Below are 16,143 nucleotides of genomic sequence, written 5' to 3'. Positions count from 1 at the left end.
CAAGTTAAATATATTTTTTTAAACTCCAAACGAGATGATTCTTAAAACTCAATTATAATATTTAGAACTAAATTAATGTATAAAAGTTTGTCAAGATTTTTTCAAGTTCCATACAAAATGATGTTTACAAGTTAGTTATGATGTTAGAAGCTCCAAATCATACAATCTCACAAGTCAACTTTGATTTTTAAAGCTCCAGATAGTGATGTTAAAAAAACTTGACGCATAAAAGTTCATTTTTTGTATTTTAAGGTTTAGACGAGATGATACTCAAAATTCTGATGTTCAAACGTTAGTTGTCGTCTTCCGAAATTTAGATTATGATATGATCCTACAAGGTTCAGACGAGATGATGCTCAGATGAAATAAAATTTTCAATATCGATACATTTTTCAAAATATTATTAAATAAAAATCTACATAAAAAGAATATTTATTATTCTAACAAAAGGTTAACATTTAATTGAGGAATATGAGTCAAATTAATATAATTTCAACTATATTACCTTAAATTAAATAAATTTAAAAATAATTTATATAATAAGTTAAAATAATTTCCCGTCGAATTTCGACGGGTTGTGCACTAGTAGTCCCTAGTATAGATGACGGTTAATAACCGTCATGTATGATCACTTTTCTTGACGGTTCTGTATCTATACTTGACGGTTTGAAACCGTCAAGTATTGTACAATACATGACACTCATATTTTTTTCTTGACGCTTTCTGACCGTCATGTAAAATCAAAAACATGACAGTATGTTTGTCATACTTGACACTTTATAAGCGTCATGTATATTGACATATACGACAATTTAGGTATATATATGACAGTTGAAAACCGTCATCTATGCTTTTTCAAAATTTAAATATAATATTTCCTATTATATTTACTTTTTCCTGTTTTTATATTTATAAATATGAATACATTGTACTATTAAATAACAAACTAACACATACTGAAAATGCTCATTTAAACATTGATAACAACTAATAATCCAACATCCACAAAACAAGATCCATTGTTTTACAACATGTCCCAACACCATAATGAATATCTAAAAAGCTACACCATAATAGTATTTTTCATATGACAATCCTACAACATCTAAAAAGCTGCACCATAATAGGACCAGCCACCACTCCTGGATTCAGCACGACTATGTCCACGCTATTTTCCTCCGCAAATTGCCATGCAGATTTCTCAGCAACCGCTTTAGACACAGAATACAAAAATTAACAACACAACAAAATCTCAACGGTGTATGGAGTAAAAGAACAAAAAGAGCTCACAAATACTACTACCACAAAACAACTATTCTCCTCGAATTTTCAGTATATTTGCCAAGGATAAGGGCAGCAGCTATGCAATAGGCAATATGACACTATCCTAGTTAACTGCCACAACTCTCTCCTCTCTCTCTCTGGGTATAGCAGCAGTATCATAAATTGCATTATAAATGCAAAATCAAGGAGCAACATTATTTAAACAGAATCATAGCATCTCTCATTAATATGTTTGTGTTGTGTTAGTATACGAATGTTCACTACATCATTAGAGATTTTATTTTGTTCTATGAAGTACTTAGCAGATGATGTTGGCTTTGCATTCGCCACACCTGAATAGGTTTTCCTCACAACAAACGACCCCGGCCCCGACCCAGCCCCTTCTTCAACAGAAAACAAAGAGACTCACTATAACACCAACTACATATACGATAGTGTAAATGGAATTTACCTTTGATAGTGTAAATGCAAGATGCCCCATCTTTTGTAAATGTAGAGCAGCCTCAGGGTATCACCTTTGTGAGTGTCCGATAGCGGAAGCTCACATCGACTGCTCTTAAAGTCTTACTGCCACCGTAGTATTACCATCAATCACATTCACAATGGCACATAACAGATTAATAAGATTGAATTGGAATCAACATAAAAAACAAGAAATGAATTGCAGACTTGGCATGGGTGATTGCATTTTGACACAGTGCTAGCACTGCCAGCTCTCTTCCTCTAGGGTTGTTATATCTCTTTTGGCAATTCCTTTTCAGAAACAGAGCCAAATCAGCTTAAATGATCTAAACAATCAAATACATATACTCAGCAACTTCTTCCTAGACTTACCAATTAGGAGCATAGCCAAGTGTTAACTGCATAAACATAAAGAGAGACCTAATTAAACATAGACCATAATTGAAACTAAGTAAGTTTTCTAGTACTAAGTAAGTTGCACAGTTTCTGAGTAATAGCTACCATTAACATGAATCGAAGAAATATCCATCAACAAGTACAACTAAACAAAATACAGAATGCCTCTGCTACTGAACTACTTCTTTAAAATGAAAGCAGAGTAAGCAAATAGAGACTATTGAGGAACTAGACTGAAATTTTTCACCTGTGCCACAATCATACTATAACCCGAGATCCCTTTACAGCTTCAAGTCCGTCTCTAGTCTTCAAATCATAGTACCTACCAAAATCAAGCCTAGCTATCATCAAATTCAGCAACTACATGCCTTACAAAATAGCTTAATAATGCTAATACAAATACAGAAACATAAATGATTATAAGACTTAGCAGTTTATAGTAAAAATGTAAAAGCAAAGAATTTGAGAGTTGTTATCATATACTAACTTGAGACCATTTGGGAGGGTTTTGAATTCATTTTCAGAATTTTTGCTCCTCTCAGCTGCAGCAGATAAACAAATCGTTGTTAGAGCATGCCAACTCTCTCTAAGTGTTTTATTCTTTTATACATGAAATCTAAGTACATAATTGCACCAAAAATATAGAGAAGAGATAGAGAGGGTGTGAGATCTGTATACCCCGTTGATTTATCAAAACTTCAATAGCCCTAGAATTCATCAACAACAATAGCCTCACAAACAAAGCAAAGTTGCAAATTTTTAGAAATCCAAAAAAAAGAGCCCAATCTCACATTTGGAGACAAATAATGCAAGGAAGAAAACTCACAGCTGCCACCATCACCACCATATTCAAATTCATCAAAACTGCAATAGCCCCAAAATTCATCAACAACATTCATTCCAATCAGCTACCTACATCCAAAGCCGAAAAACAATTAAATCCACTTAGTTCAAATCATAGTACCTACCAAAATCAAGCCTAACTATCATCAAATCCAGTAACTGCATGCCTTAAAAATAGCTTAATAATGCTAATACTAATACAGAAACATAAATGATCATAAGACTTGGCAGTTTATAGTTAAAATGTATAAGCAAAGAATTTGAGAGCTATTACCATAAACTAACTTGAATTCATTTGGGAGGGTTTTGACATAGACGGACGGAGGGCGGACAGGGGGGAGGTGGATGGAGGCGCAGCAGATAAGAGGGAGGCGGCGCGGCGGACTGGAATTCAGGGCGAGGCGGATTGGAATTCAAGCGCACAGAGGAGACGCTGAAGTAGGCAGACGGAGGCGGATCGGGGAGAAGCGAATGGCGGCGAGGCAGACAGGGAGAGGCGGGGCGGCGGACTGGGATTCAGAGGTAGGGCGGATGATTTGATAGGAGGCAGAGGTAGATTAAGGGGCTGTGCAGACGGAGTCAGGCCGAGGGCGCGTCGGACCGGAAAGGAGGCTGCCGGATGCGCGTCGGAGCGGGGAGGCGGCGCGGCGGACTGGAGGCTGGGGAGGCGGACGAGGGAGAGAGTGTTAGGAAATTAGGGTTTTGACTTTGAGGTTTTACAATCTTACTTTAAATTATACATTACCACATGAATAAATGTCATGGATAACAATTAATTTAATGTACATACATGACGCTTCTTTTAATTATACTTGACATTTTAGATTAATTGTCATGTATTGTATTTAAATTAACGCACATATATGACGCTTTGTAATGAGCGTCATCTATACTATGAATAAATGACGCTCATACATGACGTTTTTTCTAAAAGTGTCAGCAGAGCGTCATGTATTGAATACACGACACTGCATGCATGACGCTTTTTTTGAAAAACGTCATGTATTCAAAAAAGGCGCTCATACATGACACTTTTTAATAAAAAGCGTCATGTATGCAGTGTCATGTATACTCAATTTTCTTGTAGTGTCACCTCACATGAATAGTACTAATGCTAAATTTTAGAAAGACGAACACTTGTTTCTTTTGGATTTTTCAAAATTTTCCAGCCAAGCCAAATTCCACATCTCCCTTCCAAGAAATAGAAGTCTTTGGAATAATTAATTCGATATTATTTTTCGTTTTTTTTTGTGATGTTTCTAAAGTGTTGGTCTATATGGGCATAAGCCCGGTAGTCGGAAATATCAAATTGAAAATTTGTGTTATCATTTGCAATTTTAGTCAAAGCTTGTGATTTTTGGTACAATATAATGAACTCTTTCGTAGATATATTATATCTTACCATGAGATTGTTCATTAAAACAGTATGAGCTCAAATATATCAACCATAGATGATAGATGTAACATATTAAAATGGGGTAATTGTCTGTAAATCCCTAACGTTTATACGGAATTGGTTTTTGCACCTATTTTTATTTTTTTTCTTTTAAATACCTAACCTTTAGTTTTTTGTCTGAAAATTATCCGATGATTGATTTTTTCTTACGCCGGCACCGAAAATGCCACTGTGGCAGCCGGAATCGACGAGGTGGCAGCCGAAATTCTCCACTTGACTCATTTTTGACACGTGGCAAAAAAAATAAAAAAAAATGAAATGAAAAATACATGTGGAAAAAAAATTAAAAAAAAGAAAAAAAAGAAAAATCAACCCCCCCTCCCCCCCAATCGTCCTTTCCCCCTTCCCCCACCCCAAACCCTAACTCTCCCTCCCGGCCACCCGGCGCCGCCCCCTGCCACCTCCACCACCGCCACCCACCGCCACCACCACCAACGTTCCACCGCTTGGAGCAGCAGAGCTCCAGATCTCGATCAAGCTCCACCTGCCGCCGTCCTCCGCCTCATGACCAAGCTCCAAATCGAGAAGTTCCCCCACCCACCGCCGCTCCCTCCCCTTTCCCCACCCTCCGCCGCAACCCAACGCAACCCCATCTCCCGACTACTCTACGACTCCCTCGCTTGGAAGACAGAAAAATAATATCTTTTTGTGATGGAAGAATTAGGGCTCTGTTGGGATTGAAGGGGGGTTTTAAGAGGGATGGGGTTTGAGGGAGAGACGATGGTGGCGGCTTCGTCGCTGCTATCGTTGGAATTTTAGAGAGGGGGGAGGTCGGAGGCTGTTGAGGAAGAAGGAGAAGTGTCTGTTGTAGTCGGAATTTCAGAGAGGGGAGGTCAGCTGAGTTTGGAGTGGGCCGCGGTTGGAGATGGTGGCTGGAGGTATGATTCCGGTGGTGTATGGCTGGGGTTGGGCGCTGGTGGTCGGATTTCAGAGGCTGGGGGCAGCGCGCTAGTGGTCCTTGGTGTTTCCATGGTCCATGGGTTTTCTTTTCCCTCAAAACAACAATCGGCGGCCGTTCACCGGAGCTTAAGGGTCATCGGCAACGATGGAATCTGAGGAGAAGAGGTGTTGTGCGGGGGTGTTTGATGAGAGCGGCGGCGGCTGAGGGGAGGGAGCAGCAATGGTGGCGGCAACAGAGGGAAGAAGACGAGGGGGAGGGATTTCCTTTTTTTTTTTTTCTTTTTTTTAAATTTTTTTTCCACATAAAAAATAGGTCTAGGTGGCAATTTTGACTGCCACCTCATCAATTCCGGCTGCCACAGTGGCATTTCCGGCGCCGGCGTAAGAAAAAATCGGTCACCGAATAATTTTAAGACAAAAAACTAAAGGTTAGGTATTTAAAAGAAGAAAAATAAAAAATGATGTAAAAATTAATTCCGTGTAAATGTTAGGAATTTATAGACAACTGCCCCTATTAAAATTTGAAGCAAATGTTTTGTTTGATAAAAAATTGAAGTCAAGGCAATCTTAAATTAATTGGTTTATATGTAAATGAGGCATAGCTGAAGTGGCAAAACTAAAGCACCCGAAGACTCTCATTTGTAAGAGGTCTTGGGTTCAATTCCGACTGCGTGCGATGTAGTTTTTTCACCTTTGTGTGGATAGTGGTCCCGTCTGCGATTATTTTCCAATCTTCGTGTGATGTAGAGGTCCCGTCTGTATACAAATGACTTATTTGATTATATAATAGGTATCCTTTTGTAATTCTACCAAAAAATAAAATAAAAAAAATTAACTGATTTATATCTTCGTCGCTAAAACATAAATTAGATAAACATATTCGAATCCCTCGATAAACAAGTATTAAAAAGGTTTAACAAGTATATTAAAAGTAACATGTTTAATTTTTATGGTAGCTAGCTTATCATTAAGGATGTTAGGGGCGGGCAAATCTAAATTGGACCGATTACACTGATTCGGACTGATAGATCGGTCCGGATCAGACCGATTCAAGATACACACACGATTCGGGTGGGATTTATTTTTAGGGATCGATTACTTTTCAGATCGGTTCGGATCTAAACTCGCTCGAACCCACTAAACTCGGACCGACCTGTACCTATAAAATAATTATTTAATTTATATTTTTATAATAAATAAATTGATTTTTATCTAATATCTAACTTAACTAAAACTTGGTAAAAGCTAAAAAGTTCGTCTCCTCACTGTTCTTCAAATCAAACCTAATTAATTTATATCTAACCGAATTATTTAATTTATATTTTTTAAAATTAATTTATGTTTTTGTTGTAGTTGTGAATTAAGAATATTTGAGATCGAGAAATGTGTTTATATGGAATTTTTTAAAATTTAATTCTAAAAATTGGGTGTATAATAATAATAATAATAATAATAATAATAATAATAATAATAATAATAATAATAATAATAATAATAATATAACACGATTTGATAATTTTGGCAGGTCGGACATGAACCGAACTGGACCCGATGTTAGGCTTCGGTTCAATCCATCCAGAAGCAATTTTCGATTTAGGTCGGTCCGTCTTAGGTTGTCAATCGGTCCAATTAGGTTGTCGGATTATTTGGGTGCGGGCTAATCGGGTTGAAAATTTTTTGAGTTACAAATTTTCAACCCTAGCCCTAAACGTTTAGGTTTCGGGCTAGTCCATTAGGCTAATCGGGCTAAATATATATTAAAAAAATTAATTAATATATTTCTTTTGAAAATATTATATTTGTAACAAACAAATAAGCGCATAAATAAGTGATATGTCAACATTGACTTACATAATAACTAATATGCAATTCTTAGAGATATAAAGATGAACAATCATGAACATATTTTTGTTAAATGATTATCATTTTCTAATTTTTACATCTAAACGTTTTATGTTAAATATTGGATTAAAGTTACAGAGAAGTGAAATGATGGGTATAACTTTCTAATATTAAATCAAAATATATTTCACAAACTTTTGAAAAAAAAAATCTTATAATGGTAATTTTCAAAAGCAAAACAATGAAGTTAGAAATCAAATAAGAAGAAAATTTTCATACAATCAAGCTAACACATTATTTTCGGATTAGTCTTATAGAGTTCGGACTATTTTCGGACCAGTCTTATTGGGTGTCGGGTTATTTGATTACGGGCTATTCGAATTATAATTTTATTGTGTTGAAAATTTTCAGTCTTAATCCTCTCAAATTATCGATCTAATCAAACTTAACTCACATCTTTCGGGCTGAATCTGACATTTCTACTTAAAAAAAATATTAAACTCATTTTTTAAATACGCACTGTCCGAATCTTCTCAATAGTCTCTGTTTGAACTCGAATATACATTTGAATTATTCGTCTCTTCAATACAACTAGCATTTGCATCCCGTGCAATGCACGGGAAAATATTTTTTATTTTTTATATTTATATAAAAATTAATACTAATTTAATTATCATAGTAATAAATATAATAAAAAATAATTTCAATTAAATATATTTGAATTGAATATTAAAAAATTTTAAAATAATAAGAATTTACAATTATAAAATTTGATATTATGAAAGCAAAAAAAAGTAAAAAATTAAAAAAATATTTTTTTTTTCAAAAAGATGAGAAATGAGAGAGAAATTTATAAAATTTTAATATTTAAACAAATTTAATTTTTACATTTTAAATCAAATATTTACATAAAATATATCAAATTAAAGCTCTTATCGTGATCTTTAATTTGATATGCATATTAAATATTTTATAATTAATCGAATTTCTCAATTTTGGTAAGAAATTAAACAACAGATAAGAAGTTAAAGAGATGAAAAATAAAAAGAAATATATAGTTTAAACATAAGCCTTCAATTTTATTATAATTAATATTTATTTAATTTTGTTTTATAACAACATATTAGTAGTTTGATTGTTCAGTTGACCGTGGATTGTATAAATTCATTTGAATGGTTTTTTGTCTAATTAATTAATAGATAATAGATTTGGTTTAATTAGAGAACGTGGGATTGCATAAATCCATTTTAATGGTTTTTTGTCTAATTAATTAATAGATAATAGATTTGGCTTAATTAGTGAACGTGTGAAACGAATGGGATGTGAATAACATATTTATAACCTTCATATTAAAAGTATTTTCAAAATTGCCATTAAAATCAATTTCAAATTGATTTGAAATAATTTTAAAATTGAAAACTCCCTTTTTAATATAGTTATAACACCATATTAACTAATTTATTCCAGGTTAGTCTTATGTTTGGTTTCCTCTGCGAGCACCACGGATGGCCCGGCGCAATGTCAAGGCCCGGACGAAATTTGGCGGATTACTCAAGATTACTAATACCGCCTCCCCCCCTCCGATTATCCCATAATCCAGATGCCAGAGAAATTATTTATTTTTTTACCCTTCGCACGAAATTCGAAGCTCATTCAAAAAAAGACATATAACCCTCTTTCTTCCTCATTTCTTTCTCCTTCATCGCTATTCTGAAGCAAAAATCAAAACAAATCCAAAGCAGCAACTAGAACGGTGAATTGGTTTTCATTTTTTATGTGGATTTATGGATTCGATTGTTATATAATTTGTTGTCATCGCCGATTCCGAAATTATGGTTATAAATTCAATATCGCGCTTCCAGAACTGAATCACTCCATAGAATTGCACCATTTTTTTCGATTTTTTTATGAATATAGGATGGTTGTAGTTGATTTGTGTGTTGTTTGTGCTGAATCTAGTTTGGGTATAAACATTAGTCGGCGTCTGCATTCGTGCCCTAGGAGACAGATAATGGATTTCTGTATAACAATTTCAATAAGGAATGTTTTTGTGCTGGATAATGTTTGTTTAACTTATCAATAATTCTTTGGTTCTTACTGCAATGTGTGTTTCAAGTCTGATTTCTTTGTTGCTCTAATTTGAGAGTTGCAGATGATGTGGTTGAGAGAAGGGTAGGCGGGTATTTTCGAAAATTACAGAGGGACAAATGTGTCCTTCTTTATGTTAATCTAACCTATATTAGTGGATACCAAACTAAATAAAGGCGTGACTAACTATAATATCAAACACCAATCAGTATTATTAATCACGCTTTATCTACATTAGGTAACCATTAGCTAAACTATACTGCCTAATCCTTTAACCAAAACCAAACGCGCCCTAAAGGTTTATTTTAACTTTCAAACGTATTATCATTCAACGCGTGAAAGTGTTCTTATCCCTTTCACTTTGAATACCTATCTGATTTAATGGGGATAATAGCCTATAAAAAATTGAAATTTGATCAAATTTTAATTTTGCACATTTAATTTGTGATGATTTAAGATGTGTGGAAAACTTTCTTTTAAGAATCTCATAAAAAAGTCTATGCAGACGGCATACCAAATTAATAAAGATTATCGGAAGAAATTAAAAATACATTAGGTTCAAGCTTTTTTAGTTTAAAAATTTATTAAGGTATAGTATAACGTGTTTAATCAGGTTCAAGTTTTTTTTAAATAGTTATAACATTCATCAATACTAGCATTTGCACATAGAAAATATTTTTATATTTCTTTATATATATAAAATTGATACCAACTCAATTATCATATTTATAAATATAATGAAAATAATAATTTTAATTGAATATATTTGAGTTCAATATAGAAAAAATAATGAAGAATTCAGATAATAATATTATGAAAAAGAAAATAAAATTAAAAAAATAAAATAAATTAAAAGAAAAAATGAAAATAAAAAGGAAAATAAAAAAGAATTAAAAAAATAGATTTATTCAAAAAAAGATGAGGGAGGAGAGATAATTTGTTCAATTTTAATATTTTGAACAAATATAACTTCTTACATATATAATAGCAAAATAAATCTTATCCCACGTAGCATCGTATAATCACTTCATTCTAATTTTCCTCAATTCTCATTCATTCTTATTTATTTATATATTTCTAATCAATTTTTACATTATAGCAAAATAAATCATATCCTACGTGGCATCGTATAATTGCTTCATTCTAATTTTCCACAATTCACATTCATTCTTATTTTTTCTAAATTTTTAATCAATTTTAATATCCAAAAAATATTAAACTATAAATACATAATTAAAGATTTGGTTTTATCCATTGCGCATATATATAGGGGAAGGCTAAAATAAGAACGCTTCTTAAAATATAAATTAGGAACCATTTTCAGCCCTTAGATCATCAAGATCTACGGTTGATTCATCACCTTGTTGGATAAATTCATGGTCCTGAGTTCGAATCCCAAAGGTAGCAAAAAATTATTTTTCGCAATTCATGTCTTTATACAGTTTATTCATGCGTGTTATACATAAAATTCATGCATTTTTGCTGGTTCGTAATTCTTGAAATAAGGGTGGTTTATTGAATAACCGCCCCCTATATATATATATATACTAACGGACAAAGGGTGAAACAAAAAAAAAGATACTATAGTAAGGACTTTATTTATTTATATTTTCTTAATATACATGTAACAATAATATATCATGTAAAGCATAATAAGAATAATAGTAATAAAAGTTATAAACTTCATCAAATAAATATTTATATAAAAATGTATTTCTATTATCACAATCTACATTTAATTGGTGAAAGTGATTAAGATTAATATTATTTCAAAAATTGTACTACTAATTTAATTTGATCATATCAAATCAATTAAAGAAATAATTTATGACATCAAATAATTTCCGTCGAATTTCGACGGATTAGACGCTAGTTTACATTTAAATCAATATTTACATAAAATATGATATCAAATTAAGCTGTGATCTTTAATTATGGTGCATGTCAAATATTTTATAATTAATCAAATTACATAACCTAAAAAAAGATAAAGAAAAAAGAAATAAAAAATATAGTTTACAAATAAACCTTCAATTTTATTATAATTATAAAATTATCACTTAATTTTGAAACTGATTTCAAATTAAAAATTATTATTTTAATATATTATAGATTAATTAATTCAAATTCTCAATTTATTTGATAGGGAAAAAAATATTATCAATTGAGTTGTACTTCATTATGGTCAACTTCAGTTTAAAATTAGGTATTATAACAACCCAGTTTAAAATTAGAGTGGATTTTGAATATAGCCTATTTGTTTTAGTAAAATTAAAAATTGTCCACTAAGATAAAAAAAATGACCATTATTACAATTTTACCCTTTAAACATCACCCCTTTAAAAATTCGCGCATTTCACAACCAGTCGAATTCACAACCAAAATTTTTTGGTTGAGAATTCACAACCAGACAACCATAATTTTTGTGAATTCACAACCAGAATTTATTTTGGTTGTGAATTCAATAATGCTATTTGGACAAAATTTGTCCGGACAAAATATGATGAAATACTTTATAAAATAAATTTATTTAAAAAAATTGGTTCAAAATAAAATAGAATTTAGCTAGTTTTATTATTTTCTTTCTATTATAATTTTTTTGTAATTTTTTAATAACCTTTTTAATTATTACTATTATTTTTAAAGTACACAAATTACAAATAAAATAATAAAAAATAAAAAAATTATTAAAAAATTACGAAAAAACTACAATATGGAGAAAACAATAAAACTAACTAAATCCTTTTAAACTTGAATCAAAATTTACTGTTGGGAACCTTGTGGAATATCCTAACCCTTGTTTTGATGATACCAAAATTCATAGGACTTAAATGTAATAGACTAGAATCGTTTTGAACTCAAGTGTTAGAGTTCGTTTCTAGTTTAGTTGCGGTGTCAAAGACTGAAGACTGAAGAATGAAGACTGAAGACTGAAGACTGGAGTTACCAACTGAAGTATCAGTTGAAGAATCAGTTGAAGACTGATTATTTAATGCGCGCCATAGACTGATACGAAAGTCAAGTATCAGTTGAACATTCCTCCTAGGACTGATTTTCCAACGTTCAGAGGAAGCCACGTACGCTCAAGTACAGCCGCATTAAATGCAGAGATATCTCAATATCTTATCTCTGCAGAGGTCATTCCTATCTGGTGGTTACTTTTCAGAGATGTCACATCTCTTGTCGTTCAAAGAGAGCCGTTTCCACACAGACAAGGAACCTCGAAGATTGAAGCCTCAGCCCAAATTCGAATTGCTCTCCAACGGAAGAAATCTTGAGGACGATTTACGCCAACGGATCTATTCAAGAGTTCTCCTACAAATAGCGCTCGAGGATCACTTCAATCTTCACCGATTCAACAACATAAGCTGAAGCTCTGCCGAAATAGCTACTCAGCCGAAAAGCTTAAACGCTAAAAGCTTGAATCGAAGAAGAGAATTCCAAAGCCAAAATCAGTCACTGCTGATTACATACATTCTCTTAGACCCTAGGCATATATTCTGTGTACCCAGAAGCCAAAGGTCAAACTTGCTTCAAAGAACTTGTTCTTTGTAAGTATAGTTGGCACTCGTTTAAACCTCTCCTCCATAAGAGTGTTTGAGTGACTCGGAGATTCAGGAAGGTACTCTGAACTCTGAAAGGGAAGTCTGAGTACGAGGTGTGCTTAGCAGGGAAATCCTACGCGAGTTGTGTAGGTGCTGAAATCCTATACGAGGTGTGTAGGTAGGGAAACCCTACGCGAGGTGTGTAGGTGCTGAAGAGAGTTTATCTTCAGTTTACGGTTTGCAGTGCACCAGGCAAGCACTTGCGGAGTGGATTGTTGGTCTGATCAACCAGCCGTGGATGTAGGAAAGAGTTTTTTCGAACCACGTAAAAGTCTCTGTGTTATTTACAGATTTCAGTTTTACATTCTTTACTGTGCTATTTCTATTGATAAAACTGAACACTGACTAACTGCTAGAGAAACCTTAATCCAACTATCTGCTCCACCGAGGCTATTAGAAACTAAGTTTAATTTCCGCTGCGTGTGATATCAATCTGACTGAACTATCCTCTGATAGTAAGGAAGAGTGATATCATCTCTATCTTTGCAAACACGACTGAAGCCCTTACGTGGATCAGTTAAGTTCTTGTGACTTAACTGATAACTCTTTACTGAAGAGCTTTCAGTATCAGTCGTCAACCCTGTTGGTCAAAACTAATTTCGGTTAAACAGGTGTCTAGTTTGCTTGGAAAGTTTCATTTCTATCTCTGACTGAGATCCCTCTGATTGAGGTTGGTAGATAGACTAAAAATAGCCTATAGGTGTATTCCCCCCCCCTCATACACCTATTCGAGACCCCCCCGGACCTAACAATTGGTACCAGAGCAGGTTGTTCGCAAGAACTATCTGTCTCTGACTAGTTCCTACTTGAACTAGATCCCTTCTTAAAGGTCTCGAAGAAGTTTTACTCTTTCTTATTTTTGTGCTTGCTATTTGCTCTATCTGCTGTTATCTGTTCTCTCTTTTTTGATGGAGACTAACCACAACAGATTATCTTCTCTACCTATGTTTAGTATTGAAAAAAACGACATATGGAAGTTTCGGCTTGAAAGCTTCCTCACCGCCCAACATTGCAGAATGTGGGAAGTCATCACCAGCGGTCCGATCATCATCACCGAAACTGTAAAAAGGGTTCCTACTGACATCCATCAGGAACTTACGATGAGGACCAGCCCAAGTCTAAGGCAGACTTCACCACAGAAGAAAGGAAGCAAGATGAGTTAGACAACCTCGCCAAAAGCATCATCTCCGGCACCGTTCCTGACAAGTATGTCATGAAGATTATCAAGTGCAGAACAACAAAGGAGATGTGGGACATTCTGGAAAGAATGTGCGTAGGTTCTGAGGAAATTAAGGAGAATAAGCTATCCATAGCTTGCCAGAAATTCGACTCCTTCCTCATGCTCAAGAATGAATCTGTCGAGGAAATGGAACAAAGATTCAATCTTATATTGAATGAAGTTCAATCCATTTCCAAAGACAAATACACTCAACGAGAAATCAACCTGAAGATTCTTCGAGCACTGCCACGTGGAGAATGGCAGATCTACTCAGTCGCTCATCAGCATAAGCCAGGATTCAGTCAGCTCCCGACAAACAAGCTTTTCTCCGATCTCATGGCAAATGAGTTCGACCTTATGAGAAATCTTGGTAACAAGAAGGTTGGAGGATCAGACGAAGATGGTCCATCAACCTCAAGAGGAGTTGCACTGAAGGCCTCGATCAGAGAAGGCAAGAAGCAGATCAAGGAGCCAACGGAACTCAACCCTGAGGACTTCTTCAGTCAATATGCCCTATTGACTGACAGATTCAACAAGATGGAGTCCAAGTTTCGGAAGTACAGAAGGTTCCACAAGCAGCACTACAAGGGAAAAGAAAGAGAATGGGACTCCAGACATTCCACAGATCGAAGCGGAGAAAGGAAGCCAGCCGCTTACGACATCAAAGAATTGGAATGTTTTGGATGCAGAAAGAAAGGGCACTTTCGACATGAATGCCCTGAATTGACTCCAGCTGAGCGCAGGGAACTGAAAGCGAAGAAAGATCGCAGATCTTCGAAGAAGAAAACGATGGTTGCTGATGATGCTGATTCATCCAACGACACATCAGAATCATCTGACTTCGACAATTCCAGCTCAGATGATGAGAGCCGAGCCCTGATGGCCAATGAATCAGAAAGTGTAGCCGACAACAGCTACGACAATGGAATGAATGGCCCAGAGGTAAAATCTCTCACAAAAACTCCATATACTGATAACTTCCTGATGCTTTCAGGAGACCACTCAGAATCTGGAGATAGCTCATCCGTTGAAACTGACGAGTTTGATCAGCTCCTGACTGATCACTGTCAGCTGAGGAAAATGTTCGAAGATCTCCTCAAGCAGAATCAGAAAATGGATAAGGAGATCAATGATGAACGAGCTAAACATCAGACAATCATCTACTTTTCGGATGAAACTTGTCTTGATCAGCTAATCATGGAGAACAGCCGACTGGAAGAAGAGCTCAGAGTCTCCAACTCAGAATGTGAAAGAGCATCTCATGAAATCAAGAGGCTCAATCATAAGCTGGAAGAAACAGTCAAGAGCTGCATGATGCAGTCTCCCATGATGAGCAACTTTCCATCGAAAGGACTGGTCAACAACATCGGAGGAAAGGTTGCAGCTGCCAAAGGAAAGAAAATCATGATCATCTCTAAGAATGATCCTTCTGAAATCACAACCTCAGAAGAATCAAGAGACCATGATATGGATGAAGTTCACAAGCGCAGACTGATGGCCAGATCAAATGTTCCACCTCCACGAAGCTACAGACGAGCTAAGGAGGCTCCCAACCAGATCATCTTATTGAAAAGGCTGGAAAGCAGATTTCAGTCAAAGATCCGGGAAGGAACATCAGGAGCCAAGAAGAATCTTCCTCATCAATCCAGGGGGAAGAAAGGCCACATCAGTCAGAAACTGACATCCTCAGTTCAGTTTCAGAAGGAACAACATCCATGGAGATCAAGCAATGCTGAGTCCAGTCGAGCCATGCCAATTCCTCGACGACAGACAAATCTCCATAAGTCTGCAAAGACTAAAGTATCTCAAGGAAGATACTTCACCGAGCAAAGAAGACCTCAACCACTCATCAGACAGAACTGCTACAAGAGTGAGGCCTTCAAAAGGATTTCTCAACAGAAGAATGCTCAAGTGCCACCTGAAGCGCCAACGACATCGATCAGACATCCAACAAAGCGCAAAAGATCAGCCAGACCAATTCTGAAGCAGATTTGGGTTCCAAAGGGAACTCGAACTAACAATGAAGGACCCAAAGTTTGATTGGGTTC

General features: G+C 34.9%; 1 long non-coding RNA gene across 3 annotated transcripts; it reads right to left on the bottom strand.

The window, feature by feature from the left end:
• Nucleotides 1–954: 954 nt before the first annotated feature.
• LOC131003871 (uncharacterized) lies at nucleotides 955–2,974 on the bottom strand. 3 transcript variants are annotated; one of them, XR_009094826.1, is made up of 6 exons: nucleotides 2,934–2,974; nucleotides 2,630–2,684; nucleotides 2,390–2,464; nucleotides 2,119–2,144; nucleotides 1,736–2,037; nucleotides 955–1,211 (listed from the first exon to the last, which is right to left on the bottom strand). It is a non-coding gene; the product is annotated as an uncharacterized LOC131003871 (long non-coding RNA). The 3 variants fall into 3 exon arrangements; XR_009094827.1 differs by lacking the exon at nucleotides 2,934–2,974 and having other exon boundaries at nucleotides 2,119–2,166; nucleotides 2,630–2,805; XR_009094825.1 differs by lacking the exon at nucleotides 2,934–2,974 and having other exon boundaries at nucleotides 2,630–2,804.
• Nucleotides 2,975–16,143: the final 13,169 nt, after the last annotated feature.

The sequence above is a fragment of the Salvia miltiorrhiza genome, unplaced genomic scaffold (genome assembly GCF_028751815.1).
Source record: "Salvia miltiorrhiza cultivar Shanhuang (shh) unplaced genomic scaffold, IMPLAD_Smil_shh original_scaffold_282_1, whole genome shotgun sequence".
Taxonomy (NCBI): Eukaryota; Viridiplantae; Streptophyta; class Magnoliopsida; order Lamiales; family Lamiaceae; genus Salvia; species Salvia miltiorrhiza.
This window is presented reverse-complemented; position numbering and strand designations above follow the sequence as displayed.